The 22,656-nt window shown below is 46.3% G+C and overlaps 1 protein-coding gene and 2 non-coding genes across 3 annotated transcripts in view; all 3 read right to left on the bottom strand.

Moving 5' to 3' along the window:
* The window catches only part of LOC109252608 (histone H2B type 1-C/E/F/G/I), a 490,736-nt gene that overhangs the window by 149,618 nt on the left and 318,462 nt on the right, over window positions 1–22,656 (bottom strand). The window lies entirely within an intron of this gene.
* Window positions 10,414–10,485, bottom strand: TRNAM-CAU (transfer RNA methionine (anticodon CAU)). Its single transcript has one exon. It is a non-coding gene; the product is annotated as a tRNA-Met (tRNA).
* Window positions 15,270–15,342, bottom strand: TRNAK-UUU (transfer RNA lysine (anticodon UUU)). Its single transcript has one exon. It is a non-coding gene; the product is annotated as a tRNA-Lys (tRNA).

Here is a 22,656-nt window from a genome sequence, read left to right as displayed (position 1 = left end):
ATTGGTCAGGGTTCACCAGAGAAACGGAACAAAGGGCATCTGGAGAGGGTGAGACAGAGAGAGAAATTTTAAGGAACTGGCTCCCCCCTCGGTGGGGACTGACAAGTCCCAGTTCTGCAGGGGAGGCGCTGGGCTGGAGCCGCAGGGAAGAGTTGTCACGGTTCCAACCCAAAGGCAGTCTGGGGCCGAATTTTGTTACTGATTGGATGATACCCACCACATTCTGTAGGGAGGGTACCCCGATTTGCCCCAAATCTACTGATTTAAATATTAGTCTCATCTAAAAAAATACCTTCAAGTAATATCCAGACTGGTGCTTGACCAAATAAATACCTGGCCACAGGTCGCTTAGACAAGTCAACACCTCAAATTAACCGCCCCCCCTCCCCTTCCAAGCTCTCTCCCTGTGAACGTTCCTCTTCAGTCTCCTCCTTCTCGGGACTCAGGACCCGTCCTCTGCTTGTCCCCTCTGCCCTCGCTTTCTCCAGAGCAGCTTTGCATAGTGTGCCTTTCTAAACGCTTTCAACAGACGCCACCCAGAATGGCACCCCAACCGGAGGGGGCGCTTGCAAAACCAAGGCGGCTGAGCCATTCCCTCCGACAGCCACCAAGCAGGTCGCGACACAAAACGACAGACGAACTCGAAGCACGCTGTCTGCATTGCACACACCCCCACCCCTTCCCTCCGACAAGCCACACCACGACCACAGCCTGCCGTCTCCACGGTCAGGTCATGGAACTGGACGGTGGGCGGGCACGGCGCCCGTTCCTGTGAGTTTTCTCGTTCGGCTCAGAGTTCCAGAACAGTTGCTTCTGTTCCTTGTGGCCGGCTTATTGGTTGCTCCCGTGGAGGGAGTGATTCTGGGAGCCCCTACTCTGGCACTTTCTTGACGTCCTGTGTGTTCACCGGTCAAGGACGTTTCTTGCAGGTACGTTATAATTGGCTCTTGCTTTCTTTTTTTTTTATCCTGCCTGACAACATGCAGCTTTTAATTGTTATGTTTATGTTGAGAGAGAGAAAGAGACAGACAGCACGAGTGGGGGAGGGGCGGAGAGAAAGGAGGTTCCAGGCAGGCTCCCCGCTGTGAGCCCAGTGCCCAGCGTGGGGCTCAAACTCACTAAACCATGAGATCATGACCTGAGTGGAGATCAAGCGTCGGATGCTTAACCGACTGAGCCACCCAAGCGCCCCAATAGCCTGATTAATTTTAAGCAAGAATGTGATGCCATCAGACAGAATGTAATTATTTTCCACATACTAAATATGTTGAGGGGCGCCTGGGTGTCTCAGTCGGTTAAGCATGGACTTTGGCTCAGGTCATGATCTCACGGTCCGTGAGTTCAACCCCGCGTCGGGCTCTGTGCTGACAGCTCAGAGCCTGGAGCCTGTTTCAGATTCTGTGTCTCCCTCTCTCTCTGACCCTCCCCCATTCATGCTGTGTCTCTCCCTGTCTCAAAAATAAATAAAAATGTTAAAAAAAATTAAAATAAATATGTTGAATGGCAAAGTCAAGCAAGAAAATCGAACTAATTGTAAATGCACCACAGAACACCAGAAAAGAGATTTTCAAGTCATGAGTTAAAAAATAAGTTTGGGGGATGCCTGGGTGGCTCAGTCCATTAAGCCTTCGGCTCGGGTCATGATCTCATGATTTACCGGTTCGAGCCCCGAGTCGGGCTACGTGCTGACAGCTCGGAGCCTGGAGCTTGCTTCGGATTCTGTGTCTCCCTCTCTCTCTGCCCCTACCCCCTCACGCTCTGTCTCTCTCTCTTTCAAAAATAAACATAAAAAAAAAAACTTTGGAAGAACGAGCCAGGAAAGGAGGGCTATAGTGTTTATTTGTAGGACATAGAATCAGTATGACATTTCTTCCCCCTATGAAGGGGGAGTTGTAAAAAAAGATTTAAATGATGCCACTTTCAGCTCTAAACTCAATTAATGCTCCTGCCTGAGAGAGGAGAAACAAATTTGGAGTGTAAAATCGTGAGTAGCGTTTGGCAAATGTGTATGCGGTCAGTAGTTCTGGAATTCGGGAGGAAGGTCTTGGCCAGAAACCATCACTGGGATAACAATGAGTCGTTGCAAGTTCCTACGTGTTACAGGATTGTCCAAACTCCTTAAGACTCTCCGCGTGTAATTTCTTTTGCTTTAGATGTTGAAGATATATATTTTTGAAGATTTCATTTTCGAGGAATCTCTACATCCTGCGTGGGGCTTGAACCCACAACCCCAAGATCGAGTCCTACACTCCACGACTGAGCCCGCGTGGGCGGGGGGAGGGGGGGCGCTGCTGGGCATTGAGGATGGTTAAGTTGAGGTTGAAATCGTGGGAGTGAATGGGATTGCTAGGAAAGAGCACGGAGTGAGGGCAGAACCCACGAGAAACATGGAGGTGCAGGGATCGGAAAACAGGCCTGCGGGGGGGGGGAAGGTCAGAAAAGGAAGCTGAATGAGAAATGGGACAGCAGAAGACGAGGAGTAGCAAGGATGTGGGAGCGGTGGGTGGTGACCAGCCGTTCAGTCTTCTGCCAAGAGCTTTACATATACCTTGTGAAGAAAAGGAGAGGTCTACAATTTCTAGGTCAGTGTCAGGAGAAGGGCTGTTTGTTAATTACATGACAGAGACTTTGTCGTTTCTGTTGGGTGGCTGGAAAGCGAATTTGTCTGGTACCTTAATGAATACAGCTGATCCCTTTGCTCACCTCCGTGGGACCCTCACGGCATCTGTAAACGTGAGAAATGTGTTCTCTAAGCAAAGGAAATTTGTCGTAACAAGCAAAATTAGCATTTTAACCGCAGAAACTACTCAGGAGTTTTAACTGTGTGGTCTAAATATGTTTTATGATTCGTAACGCAGCAGCGTGCGGTAATTATTCTGAAAAGTGAATTCTATACATGTACTACCATTTTTTTAAGTTTTTAAAAAATGTTTATTTGAGAGAGAGAGAGAGAGTGGGGGAGGGGCAGAGAGAGAGGGAGACACAGAATCCGAAGCAGGCTCCAGGCTCCAAGCTGTCAGCACAGAGCCAGATGCGGGGCTCGAACCCACCAACCGTGAGATCACGACCTGAGCTGAGATCCAGAGTCAGACGTCCGACCGACTGAGCCACCCAGATGTCCCCACCTGTACTACTGTTGTCCATAAAAGGGACAAAATATTTAAAATTAAAGCTTAGAATTAAAAAAAAACAATGTTGGAATTTGAAGAAAAATTGCCTTTTGTTATATTCTACATTGTCCTTATTTTTTCTTTCTTTCTTTCTTTTTTGCTTTTTGCAGAATTGTCTTTAAAGTAGAACAGACCCCTCCTGGAAAATGGCCTAGAACAAGGATCAAGGTGTGCACTCGAAGCTGAACTGGTCCATACAGGGAAACGCTCCCCCAGGAGTGTGAACGGGGCACGACACCGAGCCTCTGGAGACGGCACAGATGTGCTGTGGATCCCTGAACATTCGTTCTAGGGCCCCCGCGACTGCTGTCATACTGGAAATAGATTTATGTGACCCTTTAAGTGACGCTGCTTCTGTCAAGCAATCATGCAAGTTTTCTTTTCAACTGGCGTAATTTGGGGGGTTTTAATTACCTTTCAAACTGGCATTGGGCGCCTGGGGGACTTCCTGCTCTTCGTTGTATATCTGCACGTCGCATCCATTCGACCTCATCAGAAAAAGCCCTTAGATGCGATTCTCGTTCATCTAACTTTGGCTGATGTGACAACAGCCACCTTCAGGGGCGTCCCGTATATAACGTCCTCCTTCGGAGTCAGGGATGTTTTGGAGGCTGTCCAAAACATTTGTAAAGCTGTGCTGTGCATTCACAGAGTGGCGCGGGGTGTTTGTATATGTGCTGCTTCTCTCCTGAGCACGTTTCAGGCCCTTATGATCAGCCCTGCTGGCTCCAGGTGGGCATGGCTCAAGTCCAAGATCTACGCACAAATCCTGCCCCTGTTGGTTTACTCCTGGGCCAGCAAGGTGCCAATCAACACGTGGGTCATCATAAGCACTGTGGTCACAGGCAACTCCGCTGGGGTCGGACCCGTATATTCCCCGAAGTTCTGTAAAACAAGGCGGTTCGCGTACCATCAGGCAATGTTGTTGCGAACTGTCATGTTTATGCAAGATTTCTTCTTTTTGTTCCTCATGATTTGGACCAGTTTCTACATGGTGACCGTCCTGTTCAGGCACCACAAGACAGCCCTGCGGATTCACGGTACCAGCCTCTCGCCACGATCTTTTCCCCGAAACAAAAGCCACCCGCGTCGCCCTCTTGCTAGTAAGCTGCTTTGTTTTCTTTTACGGGGCTAACACGTGTCTTTCCATTTATCTGGGCTCTTTCTACGAGAAAAACCTGATGCCGGAGAGGGAGAGCATCACTAGTTTTCTCTCGTCTTGTTACCCAATGGTCTGTGCTTTGATGTTGATTAAATATGGTAATAGGGTTTCCAGATATGCCTGTGCCTTTTCAAATATGATCATTTTCCCTTGCTCACAACTGGGATTTCTACTGCATCTAAAAAATACTGATAAAAATCGTTTTAATTGCAAGAGAACACGGTGTTAGAATTGGTATGATTTGAAAAGTTTGCCCATGTCAAGGAGCGCCTGAGTGGCTCAGTGGGTTAAGCGTCTGACTTCGGTTCAGGCCATGATCTCATGGTTCGTGAGTTTGAGCCCTGTGTCGTGCTCTGTGCTGACAGAGCCTGGAGCCTGCTTTGGATTCTGTGTCACCCTGTCTGCCCCTCTGCCACTTGCACTGTGCCTCTCGCATTGCCTCAAAAATAAGTAAACGTTAAAAAATATTTTAATAAAAAAGTTTATTTATAGTGAGAGAGAGAGAGCAAGCAGGGGAGGGGCACAGAGAAGGGAGAGAGAGAGTCCCAAGCAGGCTCTGTAATGTCAGTGTGGAGCCCGACTCAGGACTCCATCCCACAGGGCTCGATCCCACAGTGAGATCATGACTTGAGCTGAAACCAAGAGTCCAACGCTTAACCAAGCCACCCAGGCGCCCCTAGAATTATTATGAGTATTAGACAGCAGTCTTGATTACATCTAGGTAAAAAATTTGAGAAATATGAATCCATTCGATTCAATCTATGAAAATCTCTTCAAGAATAAAAGAGCACATTGTGGATGAATATGTACAATATAACGTACATATAAATTCTAAAAATGTGGAAAACTATATCGATAAAAAATTACAATGCAGTAAAAATAAATGTAATTAATGGTAAAAATCAAATTCAAGAGAGTGTTATCTTTTTTTTAATTTTTTTGATGTTTTTATTTATTTTTGAGACAGAGAGAGACAGAGCATGAGCGGGGGAGGGGCAGAGAGAGAGGGAGACACAGAATCTGAAGCAGGCTCCAGGCTCTGAGCTGTCAGCACAGAGCCCGACATGGGGCTCGAACTCATGAGCTGTGAGACCATGACCTGAGCTGAAGTCAGATGCCCAACTGACTGAGCCACCCTGGTGCCCCAAGAGAGTGTTATCTTTAAGGGGTTTGGTAGAAGATGCAAAAAGTTGGGAACCACATTTTCATTTGTAATATTTTGTTTCTAGATTGGGTTATGTATCTATTATTAACATTTGCATGTGCCCAAGATGTCCTATAAATACATTTTTAAATAAGCAGATTAGTTCTCATTTTCATACTGTCTTGTAAATCATTTATTTGCACACATTTTGCATTAGATTTATAGAGTTGGTTAGATTTATGATTTCCAGAAGAAATCATGGAACAGATTTCTAGTTCCACGTGTAGTATATCCTCTCACTGAATATTCCTAATCTAAATGACATTAAATTTAAAATTTTTCCTAAAATTATAAAATACTTTATAAGCTAGTAGGAACTAAAAAGCTAACATCCAAGAAAGAAAATCATTTCTGGGCATAACTGACTAGCTTTTCATCAACTCTCCCACTAAGGATTATTAGAACAGGGTGAGAGGAATGTACGTATATTATATATATAGTTACACACGCACGCACCCCCATATAATATTATATGTATAGTTACATACACACGCCCCCATATATATTATATTATATATATAGTTACATACACATGCACCTCCCATATACATTATGTACATAGTTACATATACACGCATCCCCATATGTATTATATTATATATATGTGTATATACATATGTATATATATATATATATATATATAGTTACATACACACACATAGGGTGTGCATGTGTGCGTATGTGACTTGAAGCCATTGGAGACATAAATCTTACCAAAGTGGGAAGACCTCTGTTCAGAAAGCAATAAAACATTGTCAAGAGACTGTGAAGAAAACCTGATTAACAATATCCTGTGTTTATTGAATCAAAGAATCAGTATTGTAAAATTGTAGTTCTCCTTAAAATGATTGGTTATAAACTCAATGCAATTAAAATTAGAAGACAGTATTGTGAGAATTGACAAGCTCATTCTATACTTGGAATGGAAATATAAAATCCAATACTCTGTTGAAAAAAAACAAAATGAGAGGATGTACACAGACAGATATCAAGGCTTATCTTATGCCATGATAGGACAGTATGCTAAAAATAGATCAGTGCAATCAGTGTCCAGAAACAGAACCAAACATTTGTAGACACAATTTATGAAAAAGATTGCACTATATAGCAGTGGGGGAATGAATGGTTTTTCAATAAACAATACTGAAAAAATAAATCCTGTCTTTATATCACATAAACAAAAATCAATACCGTATTAATCTTAGACTTAAATATGAAGGGTGAAACGAAGCTTCTAGAAGCTAACATGAAGGGATATCTTCATGAGCATGGAGTAGGCAAAGATTCCGTAAACAGAAAACGAAGTGGCATGCCCATAAAGGAAAATATTGATATTCTGGGTTAAATTGAAATTAGGAAATTCTCTACGTCAAAAGACGTCGTTAAGAGAGTTGATAGCCAAACTGTAATGTGGGAAAAGATATTTCCAGCACATCTGACTGACACAAGTCTTTTATCCACAATATGTAAACAACACCCACAAATCAATAATAAACGTACAGACAGCCCGGTAGAAAAAGCACAAAAATTTGAAAAGGCTTTTTAGCAAAATAAAAGTACGCAGAAAGCCCATAAACGTATTAAAATATGCTTGGCTTCATTATTAATCAAGGCAATGCAAATTAAGATGTTTGAGTTGCAGCCATACACCTAGCAGAATGGCAAAATTAAAGAGTGTAAATTGTTACAACTTTGGAAGTCTGTTGGGCAACATTTTATAGTGTTGGACCTGTCAACGAATCTCATTGATCCAACATTCCGCCTCTGTATATAGACTCAGACCCCGACATATACAAAAATGTTCCTTTTTTTGGTTTTTTACTTGTAGTCGTCCCAAATAGATAAGTTGTGTAATATACGTACAATGGAATACTTTCCTGCCATGAAAATGAAGACGCTATTGCTACATTCAATAGCATAGATTACTTTACAGGCGTAATTGAATTTAAAAAGCCAGACACAAAGGAGCATAGACAAGAGGACTCGACTGACATATATTTTAAGGACAGTGGAAACTAAACTTTGGTGTTAGAAGGTAGAGCGGCGATTACTTTTCGGAGGAAAGTGCCTGACAGGTGGCCTCACGGTCGTCTCTAAGGTGCTGGTAATATTGTATTTCTCCATCTAGAGGCGCCTGGCTGACTCCACTGGTGGAGTGTGTGACGCTTGACCTCAGGGTCGTGAGTTTGAGCCCCACGTTGGACATGGAACCTGCTTTAAAAAAAATGTTTCTTGATCTAGATGGCGGTTCCTCGCGGGTTTTCTGTGTGAAAATTTATTTACCGCCATCCATATGAATTGTGTGATTTAAAATATTATAAGCCAATTCTTTAAAAGCTTAAGGACTGTTATGAATCAATACATATGTTACAAATCAGTTCTTTGAGAGTTCATTTTAGAAAACGAAAATAATAAAACATTGCAGAGACCTAAGGGACATGTGAAAATGGAATCTAAAAGGAAAAACACAGAGCAGGAGAGCACTCAGGGCGCCACATTGCTTTTGCTTTTAAGGCTCTTACTCCTGGAGGCAAAATTGCACTTCTATTTTGGCCGCTTCTAAATTGAGGCAAGGCGACGTCATTGGGATCTGTTGCAAATAGAGGATCACTCTGTGTTATCGCACGTCCCTCCTGGTACACATTCATCTAACGATGACCTAGAAACAAAACTCAGCCCCCACTCCCAGTGAACTGCAGGAACAATGGTCTTGTCGCTCTGGGAGCTGTGGAGTGGAAGAGATGGAAAACATCCTCCCTACTAAGAAGTCAAAGCCCCAAAGCCGGCCTCTGAGCGGACAGGCCTCCTAGATGCAGTTCCCGAGTAGTTCAGGGAGCCGCAAGTCACAAACAGAGTTTGAGGTTTGTATTACTGATCTATTACTGGAACAATTCCACATTTAGTAGTTTAAACAATCAACAAGCACTTATCTCATGAGGTCTGTAGGTCGGAAGTTCAGGAGTGTCCTTTCTGGGTGGTTGCAGCTCACGGTCCCTCCTAAGGTTGCCGGCAAGATGCCAGCTAGAGCTCCAGCCATCCAGGCATAACTCTGGCAGGAGGGTCCCGTGCCAAGCTCTCCCAAAGGTACTGGTTGGGGGAATCGCTTCCTCCCCACATGGGCCTCTTCCTGGGGCTGCTCAGGACATGGCACCTGGCTTCCCCGAGAGCCACAACCACCACTATGTTTGGCCACAAAAGACCAACCCTGAAACGATGGTGTAGGAGCTATACAAGGGCAAGAACATTAAGAGGTAAAGATCATTGGGGTCATCTTAGAGGCTGCCTCCAGAGTCTGGCCTCTGGCCAGCGATCTACGACACTCCCTTATGCAAAACACACTCACCAGGTCCCGAGAGGCCCCAGAGGTCCCAGAATTTAGCCTTTAAATCAAATCCATGGGTATGAGGCCCCTTGGGTACGGTACCTTGAACATATTCCTTCAGGTACAAAGAAAGGAACCTTGCTCATCAAAGGAGAAAATACTCTCTTACTTGGAGGAGGGTTTGGACCTTTGACTCTAGAATTAAAAGTCTCTGGCTCTACCAACCAAGCCCCATAGGCCCCCAGGAAGTAGCTTTTATTCATATACAGAAATGGTTTCAGCAAATATCGCTGCTATTGATGAGTATTGTAAATACATTCTTGGACTCAGGGAAGACTGTTGAAGAAACGGGCTCAAGTCCATGGGACTAATTCATGGAGCAGAAGTGTATTCAGGTATCCTGAGTGCTACGTCGTAGTCACCGGTGAGCTGTTCTACGTTGTTTGTACCGTGTCTGAGAAACCATTCTGGTTTACGTAGAAGGAAGTAGATAGCATCGACACAACAACCCTTACTTATTGACATAGAGTTGGTAAGGGTGAGACTCAAAAGTGGAACCAATTGATTGTCTTTGGAATATATTTAGTAACACTTATCATGGTCACTGGTCTTCTCTGGATGACCAAGAAAAGACAAAACTAATGACAAAGTAGGAGAAGGGGAAAGCAATCAGTAGAGAGCAATGGTTGGAATTATTACTACGTTTTGGCAAATATTTCTTGATGTAAAAAAAAAAAAAAAAATGAAGCATCCAGGGAAGGGAATGTCCTGGCAAATGTGACCCTGCTTTGTGCCCTGAACTTCACTAGTTTGGGGATGATTTTACCTTCCAAACTATTTTTTGCCCTCATGTACTTTTTAAACAAATACCTAACGTTTTTCATCAGATATGCGTGAAGACTGTAATGACTGGCATATCGTAAACTTTTCACTGTTTTTTGAAGTCTGGCATCACACTCCTTTATCACATTAAATGGAGTCTAAAAACCATAGCGATTGACTACCGGCCAAAATCCCTTTAAAAAATAGAAAAACATGCCCTTCTATGAAGGGAAATTTTATATTCGATTCTCTTTCTCCTTGAATGAGTTTATGCAGATTTTATGTATATTTATGTATATTTTATGTATATAAAAGATTTTTGTCTATAATGTATACATTATGCAGATTTTATGTATATAATGTATATTTACTTAAAGCCCTCCTTTGCTCATGCTGTTACACTAGCCTGCACTAAATGTAAGTATAAATATCACAATCTGCAACTTTGCTGTTTGATAGGACCACACATCTGTATCATAATTCATTCTTTTGGCTTGAGTTATATTTGCATTTATGCAATGCAATCAACACATCACCGGTAGATATTAGTACATTTGGAAATCCCTTTGCTGGAAGATATGACAGAAGTAAATATGGAGTTTGTCACCTTCTCCATGAAATCTCGGAGCATATACAAGACCACCTTAACCGAAGGAGTATTTCCCATTGTTCTTTGGGCTCATTGCCTGATTTAGTAAAACGGCTGCACGAGAAGGCACGCGTAAAAGGACCATAGCAGAGGATGGTTTCGATCCATCGACCTCTGGGTTATGGGCCCAGCACGCTTCCGCTGCGCCACTCTGCTTCCCCTGCTGGTTCTGCTGTTCTTTTTATTAATGACAAACATCACCTTGTCGGAGCTGAGCTCTCTCTCTCTCTCTCTCTCTCTCTCTCTCTCTATATATATATTTTTTTTTTTTTTTTTTTTCTATCTCCTTCCCTTCGAAAGGATTGTCACCCTCCTCTCCGCGTGTGGGAGATCCTCTCTCCCCCGACCAGGGGGCCAAGGGCCCCGACCTCCGGGACCGCGCTTGTCCAACCAGCCCAAGACTGTGCAAGCTCGGGATCCCCCCCCCCCCCCCCCAACTTGATTTACTTTCCAGGAGCCGCTCTTCGCTCAGAGAGCCGCGGGGGAAAGTGCGCTGAGCAACTCCGTGCGGCCTTTTCGGCGCGATCCCAGTCATCGCGATCCGAGTCATTGCGGAGCGGACCCGCCGCGGTCAGAGGAGTCGTGCCACCGCCGCGCGGGCTTCCCCTCCAAAAGGCTCGCAGTCCGTCGCGAGGAGGAAAAGGAGGTTTTCTGTTTGTGCTGCAAGGAAGCAGACTGTCCCAGGGACGGCGCGCCGGGAACAGAGGGGACCCACCCAGCGCGGTGCTCCCGGGCTTGCACGGGGGCCACAGTCTCTGCTGGATCCCGTCGGGAGCCGTTTTCACACGCACGCGCGCACTCAGACTCACACACGCGCACACACACGCACTCACACACGTGCATGCACTCACGCGCGCACTCACGCACGTACGCACTCACGCACACACACGCGCACAGTCACACTCACACACGCCGTCGGAAACAAAAAACGAGACACCAATAGAGACAGGAGCTGCATTCCCTTGGCTCCGATCAGAGCAGAACTTTGGGCACGGCCCGGAACAACTCGTCGCTGTTGTTGGCTCGTCGCTGCCCCCGCGAGGCCGCCAGGCCCGAGGGCGCGTCCCGATCGCTGAGAACCTCGGATCCTCGCTGATGGAAACTTCGGGACGACGGGCGTGAACGAGCTCGCGGGGCCGCCGCTCGCTTGCTGCAGGTATTCGTCTCCCCTTCGCCCCACGCCCGACCGCAGGGACACAGGAGGGGCGGCCTCTGCACGCTTGCTCCTGTGCCAGAGCCGGGGCGCGCGCGGCCGGTCCCGGGGCAGAGAGGGTGCGCGCACGGCCCTTCCGGGGAGAGAGCGGGGGCGCGCACGGCCCTTCCGGGGACAGAGCGGGGGCGCGCACGGCCCTCCCCGGAGCAGGGCGCGGGCGCACAGTCTTCAAACTTTCGGACTGCCCCCCCCCCCCCGAGTCAGAAATACATGTTAAATCACAACTCAATACAGTATGCAAACAATCTGTCTACTGGTTTATCTATCTTTCAATCGAGAGAGAAAGAGAGAAAGGAAGAGAAATCAAATTCCATCACACAATATTTTACTACATGGGGTTTATTCGGATAGTTCCCACTCCCTTGATATTCTATTTCATTTATTAAAATACCAGTCTTGGCCTTTTCTTCGCTGTTGATTTTACACTTCTACACTTCTGAGACACATGGTACATTGAAAAACACTGTCACCTGTATAATGGTAATAAAAAATGGCTTTGTCCCCCTGGAGTCAAACAATGGAGTGGAAGACAGTGCCCTTTTCATATTGGAGGGGACCAGTAGTCAAAGAGTTAGGGAAAAGGTTCTGGTTCCAGCAGCTTTTCCGTTTGGTATTACACAGTAAACAAGTGAACTTTGTCAGGGTCTACACTCCAGATGCCTCCCTGTATGTGTGTTCCTGTGGCAGGTGAAGGGATATTACACGGGCCACACTGTCCTCTCTGAGTCAGCTTTCCCACCTCTGTCCTACATTTGAGAGGCGGTTTCTGTCCCCTCATCTGTGGAAGCATTCTTGCCTCTTAGGGCATATTCCGCTGGGGTTTTTCTCTGTTTTACCGTATCCAGCACATTGTTCTGATGGTCCCCTCTACCTGGAGAATTCGTACTTCTGATCTCTATAGGATTTGCTCCCGGCCTTTGTTCAAATGGCAGGACCCATGAATCCAAAGGCTTTGGAGAGATTCAGCCTGCCCTCCGTTTTCTGTGAATACCTCGAAGAGCTGTTTGTTTGTTTGTTTGTTTGTTTGTTTTTACTGCTGAGTTGTATTCCATAGAATAGATGGACCACAGTGTGTTTACCCAACCACCTACTGGGAAACACTTGGGTTGTTTCCAAGTTTGGGCTATTACAAACAAAGCTGCTCTGAGTAAGAATGTAGGGGTTTTGTGTGGACGTAAGTTCTCGTTGTCCTGGGATAACTGCCCAGTGGAATTGCTGGATTGCATACAGTGTTGTGTGTAGCTTTTTGAAAGAGACCACCAAACTGCTTTCCAGAGCGGCTGCACCACTTTCCCTTCCCATCAGCCATGGGTGACAGTCTGTGCGGTTTCTGTGCGCCCTGGCCAGTCTTAAGCAGGGTCACACAACTAAACTGTGTTATTGTAACTCTTCTGAGGGGTCTGCGGTGACACCTCATCATGGTCTGAACTCACATTTCCTAAATGACTGGTGATATTGAACATCGTTTCCCGGGCCATTTGTATATCCTCTTTGGTAAAATGTCTCTTCGTGTCTTGTGCCCACCTTCATTCATTCATTCATTCATTCATTCATTCATTCATTTCTTAAGTAGGCTCCACACCCAGAGTGGGGTTTGAACTCAAGTCCCTGGGATCAAGTGTCAGATGCTCTATCCACTGAGCCAGTCAGGCATCCAGGTTGATTGTTGTTTTAATGTTGGGTTTTGAGAATTCTTCACATAGTCTAGATATGAGTCTTTTGCCAGATATGTGGTTTGCAAATATTTTCTCCCAACTGTAACTTGCCTGTTTATCCTCTTAAGAGGGTCCTTTCCAGAGCAAAAGCTTTTAATTTGATGAAATTCAATTAGTAACATTTGTCTTTTATGGATGTGTTTTTGGTGTCATGTCTAAAACTCTGCAAGCCCGAGGTCCTCCAGATTTTATTTTTTCTAAAAGTTTTATACTTTTATGTTTTTTTTATTTATTTTTGAGACAGAGAGAAACAGAGTGGGGGGGGAGGGGCAGAGAGAGGGAGACAGAATCCAAAGCAGGCTCCAGGCTCCAAGCTGTTAGCACAGAGCCCGTTGCAGGGCTCGAACCCACAAACCACGAGATCATGATCTGAGCCCAAGTCAGACACTCAACCGACTGAGCCACCCAGGCGCCCCTTGTATTTTACTTATCATTTCCAATTACTTTTTTAATAAGGTGTGAGGTTTAGGTTGAGGGTTGTGCTTTTTTGCCTATGGATATCAAATTCGTTCACCACCATTTTTTTTGAGAAGACCAAGACTTTCCTTCCTCTTCTAAATTCCTTTTGCACTTTTGTCAAAAATCACTTAGCTGTACTTGTATGTGGCGATCTGTGGGTTCTCTACTGTTTCTCTGACGTACACGTCTGTCTGCCAATGATGTACGGTCTCTATTACCATGGCTGTAAAATAAGTCTTGAAATAAGAAGATTGATTTCTTCCACTTTATTTCTCTTTTTCTCAGAATTGTTTTAGTTATTCTAACTCATTTGCCTTGCCATATACATTGTAGAATAGTCGTGTTCATGTCTACAAAAAACCCACCCGGATTTTGGTAGGAATCCTGTTAAACCTGTATGTAACTTTGACAAGACTTGACGTCTTTGGGTCTTCCAATCAAATGAACACAGAATATTTCTCCATTTATTTAGGTCTTTGATTTGTTTCAACAGCATTTTGTAGTTTTGTGTTTTTCCACATGTACATATCCAGGTAGATTTGAAGCTAAGTTATTTTTTTAAGTACCATTTAAATGGTACTGTATTTTAGTTCTGGTGCCCACATGCTTCTTGCTAATGTATAGAAATACGATGGATTTTTGTATTCTGATCTTGTATTCTGTGACTTTGCTGAACATACTTATTAGTTCTAGGACGTTTGTGTTTGTTTTTAGTTTCCTTAGGATTTCCTATGGAACCATCATAACATCTTCAAGTGGAATGGGAAGTACAATCTGTAGGCAGAGAGGGAGGGGGAAATGTGTATTTCTGGAGAAAAATATAATCCACTGAGCAATCAACAGCACCATCAACCCGCACTTTGCCAAAATTGTAGAAATGAACAAAATGCACTTTTGCAAAATGCAAAGTGTCCTGGTGTTTCTGGGTCGGGTAAGTATGTCACCTAAGACCATACTGCAGTATCGGACAAGTAACTCCACACCGTTTTTGTTTATCATTAGAATGTGACATGGGTGCCTGGGTGACTCAGTCACTTAAGCACCTGGCTCTTGAGCTCAGCTCAGGTCTTGATCTCGGGGTCGTGAGTCCCAAGCCCCGTGTTGGGCTCCGTGCTGAGCGTGAAGCCTACTTAAAAAAAAAAAGAAAAAACAAAGTGATGTCAGGGGGGTTTGGCAGAGACTCTCCTCACCTGCCAAGGGGCTCAGTTGTGAGCACAAAGGACAGAAAACCTGAAGGTCCTGGGTTTTGACACGGTGAACACCTTACTCCGTAAATATGGTTTCCAGTTCCTTTTCTAAAATACCCAAGTCTAGAGGATAGTTTTCTTACACTCCATGGACTTTTGAACATTTTGTACTGTGTTCCTGGGAAATCTATTAAAAAGTGCTAAAGTTGTCTTCTGCTTGGAATAGAATAAATAGCAAACTTGGCTACTGGGTAAGGTTTTACTTGGGACAGGTAAAAGTTGTCTAACTTGAACCCAAACTTAACCTTCTCTGAAGGACAAAAACCTGAAGAACCTTCAGACCCCTAGGGAAAACAAGGGCCATCCTGCCTGGACAGGGACTTGAACCCTGGACCCTCAGATTAAAAGTCTGATGCTCTGCCAACTGAGCTACCCAGGCTCTTGGAGCACATCTCTCTCCAGATGCATAAATAAGATTGAAACTACTTCAGCTCAACAGTGTGGTCGATTCATTCTTGCATTCAGGAAAGGCAGCTGAACAGGCGTTTAATCTCTATAGTCAGTTCACTCAGCACTTGTTTATGTTTTCTGTAGGTAGAGAAGGAATGTACATCTAGAAAACAACAGAGAAGGAATATACATCCAGAAAACAATCCTTATTTGAGTACAGTTGTAGAAGGGGAAGATGAACAAAAGCAACCGATTGTTTCCAGTAAATATTTATGGAATGCTTAGTGAAATCTTTAACCCCTTATTTACGGGGCACCGAGAAATAACCAAAAAGGATACAAAGAGGAACAAAGACACAATAAAAATATAAATAACTAACAAAGAACAAGAGAAGAAATGTGAAAAGCAACCAGGGGAGAACGATGATAAGAATCTGAGAAATTTGGGAACATCTGCCAATTTTTTTTTCTTGGTGTAAGAGAAAAATGAGTCATTAAAAAGGAAGAGAAATGTGGTGACTGTGAGTGGCCCTACTTTGTACCCTGGGCTGGTGTTCTTAACCCCTGAAAGAATGTTGGCAATTTAGTATTCCCTGTTGCATTTTTTTCAGTGGACATGTAACATTTTTCTTCACAGGTTTAAATTCTTCCAAAGGGTGTTGTGACTTGTATCAAAGAAATCTAAAAGGTAACTTAATACTTAGCCACATGCCTCCGGGCACCTGAGCGGCTCAGTTGGTTAAGTGGCAGAGTTGAGGTCAGGTCCTGATCTCACAGGATGTATGTTCAAGCCCCGCAAGGGGTTCCGTGCTGGAAGCGGGGCCTGCTTTGGATTCTCTCTCTTGCTCTCTGCCACTCCTTGCTTGCGCTGTCTCTCTCACAGATAATTAAATAAAGATTAAAAATATACTTAGCGATATCCCTTGTGAGAGAGAGACCCCTTCTTTAATCTTCCGTGGAAGAGTTTACTTGGATCCTTTATCCCCTTGAATTCGTTATTTCCACTTCATGTCTCCCATGGAACTTTATCCCAATACTGTCATTTTGCATTTGGTCTTTCTTGATCTTCCTACCATACGCTTCTAGGAACCAAAGACAGGTATAAGCATTGAAATCTGATGTTATTTCCTGCGACCCCAAATCTGTGTTAAAAACACCCCCTGTGGGTTGTGTTCTATTTGCACCTGCCTTAGTGGGAGATGTAAGGGACGAGCATGTGGAATTCGTTACCCCCCCTCCCCCTCATCGCCCCCCCCCCCCAAAGTAATCGTGGAAGAGACCCAGTCCTTCGCAGGAGAGTGTGACAGCGAGGCTGGAGCGCACGGGGACAGTGACCTCCCTGTTGTCTCACGTCCTCCCTTGCTTCTCCGCTTTGCAGGCGCGGTCACCCTAGAACTCCTTCCCCTTTCCCCATTTGCCAGCCCCTGCTTGTGCTTTGGGTCTCAGTTCGGACGCCACCCATTACCTCCTTCTGGAAGCTTTTGCCGACGCCTCAAGACTGGCTTTGCAGCTCCCGGAATACACCCAGGATTCCTGGGGTTATTTCCGTGTTATTAACAGCACTTGTTACACGATGTGGTATCAGTCCCTGGTTTGTCCCTTCCCGGGGCATGGCCATGTTCGGGGGCCCAGTCCTCAAATGCCGCGTATGTGCAAATGCCTCTTTTCATCTCGGACTCTGCCTTCTAACTCCAGCTTCACAGATGCAACCGCTTCCTGCACAGGTATTTTACACTTGCCGCCGTCCGAAACTGGACTCCTGCCCGCCCCCCCTCCCCAGTCTGGCTCCTCAGCCGTCTTCCCCAACTGTAACCCGTCTGTGCGGTGCTGTCCCACTGGAACGCCCGTCTTCCCTTGCCTGCCGCCGAGATTTGTGCAACAGACTCGTCACTGGTCTCCTGTTTCAATTTTCCTTGCCTTCTTCCTGTCTACGCAGAATGAGGGCAGAACTCTCCAGGGGCTCCCCTCTCATTCGGATAAAAGCCCAGCTGCTTCTAGTGACCTCCCTCCCCTCCCCGTCTTCTCCAGCCACAGCGCCTCCTGCTGGTGCTCAGACAGGCACGAACCACGCCTGCTCCGGGCTCAGGCCTTCGCCCTTGCTGTGTGCTCTGCCCCGAAAGCCCTTTCTTCCCAAAGATGCGCCCAACTCGTTTCCTCCTGTCCTTCAGGCCTTTGCTCAAATAGCACTTGCTCAGTGAAATCTTACCTGCTCAACATACGTAAAATTTCAAACCACTTTTTAAAAATTTTTTTTTAACGTTTATTCATTTTTTGAGAGAGAGGGACAGAGCATGAGCAGGAAAGGAGCAGAGAGAGGGAGACACAGAATCCGAAGCGGGCTCCAGGCTCTGAGCTGTCAGCACAGAGCCCGACACGGGGCTCAAACCCACAAACTATGAGATCATGATCTGAGCCTAAGTCAGACGCTCAATCGACTGAGCCACCCAGGCGCCCCTCAAACCACTTTTTAAAAGTTGTCCCCATCATCTTCCTGCTTTATTTTTTTTTTAATTTTTTTTTAACATTTATTTATTTTTGAGACAGAGAGAGACAGAGCATGAACGGGGGAGGGTCAGAGAGAGGGAGACACAGAATCTGAAACAGGCTCCAGGCTCTGGGCTGTCAGCACAGAGCCCGACGCGGGGCTCGAACTCAAGGACCGCGAGATCATGCCGCTTAACCGACTGAGCCACCCAGGCGCCCCCCTGCTTTATTTTTTATAAGTGCATATACTACATACTTTTTCACTCATTTGTCTGAATTTCCCATTAGCATGCGAATTCCACGGGATAGAGACTTTTGCCCATTTTGTTGACAGCCGTCGTCCCGGGGTCCAGAGGAACGCATGTCCTCTGCGGCTACACCTTAAGAATCCGTTAAGTGCGTGTTGAACGAATGGCCTACCAGCCACATAGGAAGCACGCAGTAAACAAGCTTCCTGCAGGAGGACGTGTGAACACATTTCAAGAGTTTAAGACCGAAAGAGGACACGGATGGTCTTTTCCTAGGTAGAGTGTTCTAGGCTCTGCTTACATGGCTCCTGGTCGTGGGTCTCAACCTGAGTTGCCGACCGTGGGTCTTCTGTCTAATCATGTGGCCTGACCGCGCTGGTCGGTGCTCGTGCAGGAGCCACAGCTTGTGGTGGGACTTCACACCTGAGACTTCCTGTCTGCACACGTCGTCTCCGTGGTCATTAGTTCTCCCCCTTTCCAAACCTTTAGGTCACCAAGGAATAAACCCTGACTCCTGAGCCGCTGATTTTTTATTTTTGAAAGAGAGAGAGAGAGAGCGCGCGAGTGGAAGAGGGGCGGGGGAGGGAGGGACAGAGGATCCAAAGGGGGCTCCACGCTGACAGCTGTGAACCCGACGCGGGGCTCAAACTCGTGAACCGCGAGATCATGACCTGAGTCGAAGTTGGACACTCAACCCACTGAGCCACCCAGGCGTGCCATGGGCCTTGCTTTTGATACTTCAAACTACATTTTGGAAACTGTGGGCATTACAGTAACTGCGTAGTTACATTCTTAATACATTTCACCACGTGCACATATGTTAATTTTGTCTCCTTTTGAAACTTACATAAGTATAATTGTACTAAATGTTTCCTTGTGTCTTCCTTTCACAGTATTATGTTTGTAAGGTTCATCCGTATCCTTCCCTGTAGCTCTGATCTGTTGGCAGCTGGTGAATAGTGTTTGACACTGTTTATTGGCGTTGGTGCAAATGTCCACTTGGGTTGTTTCCAATTGTGGCTCTACAAACAACACTACTGTGAAAATTCGGATACTCGTCTCCTGCTGTATGTGTGCACGAGTTTCTCCCGGAGAAACGTCTAGGATAACGCGGTATGTGTATCTTCAACTGACAAAAGTCCAGCTGTCTCCCACGGTATTTGTGTCAGTTTAGACTCTGAATACTAGTGATCGAAGCTATTACTTCACATCCTTGACAATAATTAGTATTTCTTGTCTTTTTAATTTTAGCAATTCTGGTGGAAGATCAGTAGCATCTAATTGCAGGATTAATTTGCCTTTTCTTAATTTTCTAATAAGGTTGATTGCTGTAGTTGTTTTAAAGTGTGTGCACAAATTCTTTGGCAGTCTGTCCGGTCCACAGAAAGTGGTCCAAATTCCCTCTCCTTGACCGGGGGCCCTGGTGGCTCATCTCTGAGTGAGGCAGAAGGGACACTGGTGACACCTCAGACTAAACATCTGCCTGGCTCCCTCTCTCTCTGGGAGTCACAGACTTCATAGTCCTAGAGGCTCTTTCTGAATTCTGAGTTTTCACGCTAGTCCTCTGTAGGTTACTTACGTCACAAACATCCCCTCCCATTTTGTGAGTTTGGTTCATTCTTTCGTAGCGCTTTTTGATGAACAAATTCTTCATTTCACTTATCCTTAAAATAATTTGTAAATTTAATCTCGTTAAGTCAATCCACTTTTCCTATGTTTATTTTTTTTTAATTCTTTTAATGTTTATTATTTTTGAGGGAGAGACGGAGTGTGAGCGGGGGGGGGGGGGGAGGCAGAGAGAGAGAGGGAGACACAGAACTTGAAGCAGGCTCCAGGCTCCGAGCTGTCAGCACAGAGCCCGACGAGGGGCTCCAACCCACGAACTATGAGATCATGATCTGAGCTGAAGTCGGATGCTTAACTGACTGAGCCACCCAGGAGCCCCCGCTTTTCCTATGTTTAGTGCTGTTGTGTCTTATTCCTTATTCCTGTCCAAAAGTCCCCAGTGTATATTTTTTATCTTCTCTTCTAAATGCATTATAGTTTTGTCTTTTACATTTCAGCATTAATGCACCTGGAATTAGCTCTTAGGTATGGTGTATATTTTTCTCATATAGATATGTAATTACGCCAGCACAATTTCCTCTCCGTACTCCTCTGCATCCCATTTGTTAAATACAGAATGTGCTCCTCTTTTGTTCCATTGATCCACCTGTCCGTCCTTGCATGGACACCACGCTGTGTGCCTTCATGAGGTTTTAGAGGGAGGGGTTTTTTTTCATTGAAGAAAAATTGGCATATAACATTAGTAGCAGGTGCACCACATAATAGCTTGGTATTTGTATACAATAGGAAGTTATCACCATACAAGTGATGCCCTCCACCCATCCTCCAGCCCCCTCCCCTTCCCCTCGACAACTACCAGTCTGCTTTCTGTATCTGTGAGTTTTGTTTTGTGTGTTCATTTGCTTTGTGTTTTAGAAAGCACATGAAGTGAGATCAGACAGCACTTCTCTGACTTGGTTCCCTCCACCCGCGTGGAGCGTGGCCCAGGGCTGAGCGAGGGGCTCCCGAGAGGAGCCCAGGTGATGCAGGCCAGGGGTGCTGGGGACCCGCACTCAGGGCGGCAGTGTTCCCCTGTGCCCCTGAAGTAGCGAGATGGTGCTCACCAGCACCTCCATCATCTGGAGATAGTCCCAACTGCTCCCTGCCCCTCCGGCAGCCACCGTGAGATTAGCAGTGATCTCCTTTACAAGGAATCCAGGCAGCTCTGGAGGAGAGAGTCAGCCCGGGGACCTTGAAAACGAGGGTATCTCAGGCCCCAGAGCCCCTGGGGCCCCCAGAGAGAAGCACCTCTTGCTCCCCAAGCCAGATGTTCTAGGGGTGTCCCCGCCCCAGCACAGGTCCCCAGGTTCAGGGGTGCCTGCGGTGGGACACACACCCCTCCCTGCTCAGGGAGAAACCCCCACCCTCAAGGTCCCTCCTGGTTTGTGTCTGCTCCCTGGAGGTGGGGGTCTTGGGTGAAACCGCATCTCCCCTCCCCTGCCCACCCGCCTTGGCCTTTTCCTCCCTTGCTGTGGAGGGCTCCGCTCAGCTGGATTTTGGGTCTCTTTCGGCCGTATTGCTTTGGTTTCCAGATAGGCTGGAGGAAAACCAGTGCTCCAGTTTCTCGGACAGACTTGTGCGAAGAGCGCACGAGCACACGCCAACACAGACCTTCACCCGGCTTGAAACCCGTTTGAGATATCCTTGGTCATGTGCCTGCTTTGGGGGTGCCTGTACTTGGCTTGGTGCTCAGCTCTGGGCGCATCGCGTGGCGAGAAAGGCCTTATAGTAAACGTTAACACATTTAGAAATCAGCTGAATTTCCCCTTGCGGATGGGGAGCACGGCCTGCCCCTCCTGAGAGCGCCTGGCCTGTGGAGACGGGTCTCCCTGCTTCCCCTGTTCCCCAGCGGCCCTAGGGGACCACCTGCCAGCCTGCCCTCCAGACTGAACTCCTGGGCCCTGCGTTATGAAGCCAGGGCGTTTCTACTGCAATGTCAGTGACAAGGAGCACAACCACTCTGAGATCACAGCTGGCTGTTTATTACCATTCTCCCCTTTAGAATGACACATGACTTTGCTCCTTCTCCTTCTGCAGGACATGAGGTCACAGCGGTGGGGTTTGGGAGTGGTGCTGGGGTCCAGAGCCCACGGCCAAGAGAGAATTCTTGAGGTGTCCTCAGGGCAAAAAGGTGGTTTTATTAAAGCTCGGGGACAGGACATGTGGGCAGGAAGAACTGTCCCAGGACCATGAGCAGAGACGATTATATACTATGGGGTTGGGGGAGGTAAAGTCACGGGGAGGTTTCCAGCGGGACTTTCATACCTACAGAAGACACAGGATGCAGGAGAGCCAGCTATCCTCAAGCCAAGGTTGTCTTCCCCTCTAGCAAAGCATTAGCATTAAGACAGTAGGAGCTCCTGGAGGAATGTTGTACTCTGTCTTTGCCTGAGTATTTGTCAAAGGGCTGCAGGTTCTAAGGAAAGTTGATTTTACCTGCCATTTCCTCCTGCCTTTGTTCCCATATCACTATGGCCCGTTTCCGGTCAATGGGATATAAGTAATATAATGCACAGAACTTCCAGATTAGGTCACACTCCTAGTGGGAGAGAGATGTCCTTTCACTTCTGCCATCTTGAAGAGGGAGAAGATGCCTGGATGTCAAGGCCAAGGCACACAGCGAGGATGATGGGGCAACGAGACTGAAAGCCTGTGTTCCTGCCATCTTGGAGTTCCCATGCCCAGGGAGCCCCCGTGCTCATGTGCATAATCTGTGTGCCACCACTGGTCTGGGTCTGTTATGAGAGACACCCCTAATCCTAACAAATGCAAACTCTCTGAATACCGAGCCAAACCTGGTTGCTAAGGGGTTGATAAAGGAAATCATCTAGGTATAACACATATAACACATGCTTCCTCAGTCAACGGTAAACAGCACCTTCCTTTCCTGAGTCACGGCACCTGCTTCCCTCCTGTGGTGCTCCCGAGCACTGCCCTCCCTCAGTCAGCGCCCCTACAGCACCCTCC

The sequence above is a fragment of the Panthera pardus genome, unplaced genomic scaffold (assembly GCF_024362965.1).
Source record: "Panthera pardus isolate Hobbes unplaced genomic scaffold, ASM2436296v1 HiC_scaffold_17, whole genome shotgun sequence".
Taxonomy (NCBI): domain Eukaryota; kingdom Metazoa; phylum Chordata; class Mammalia; order Carnivora; family Felidae; genus Panthera; species Panthera pardus.
This window is presented reverse-complemented; position numbering and strand designations above follow the sequence as displayed.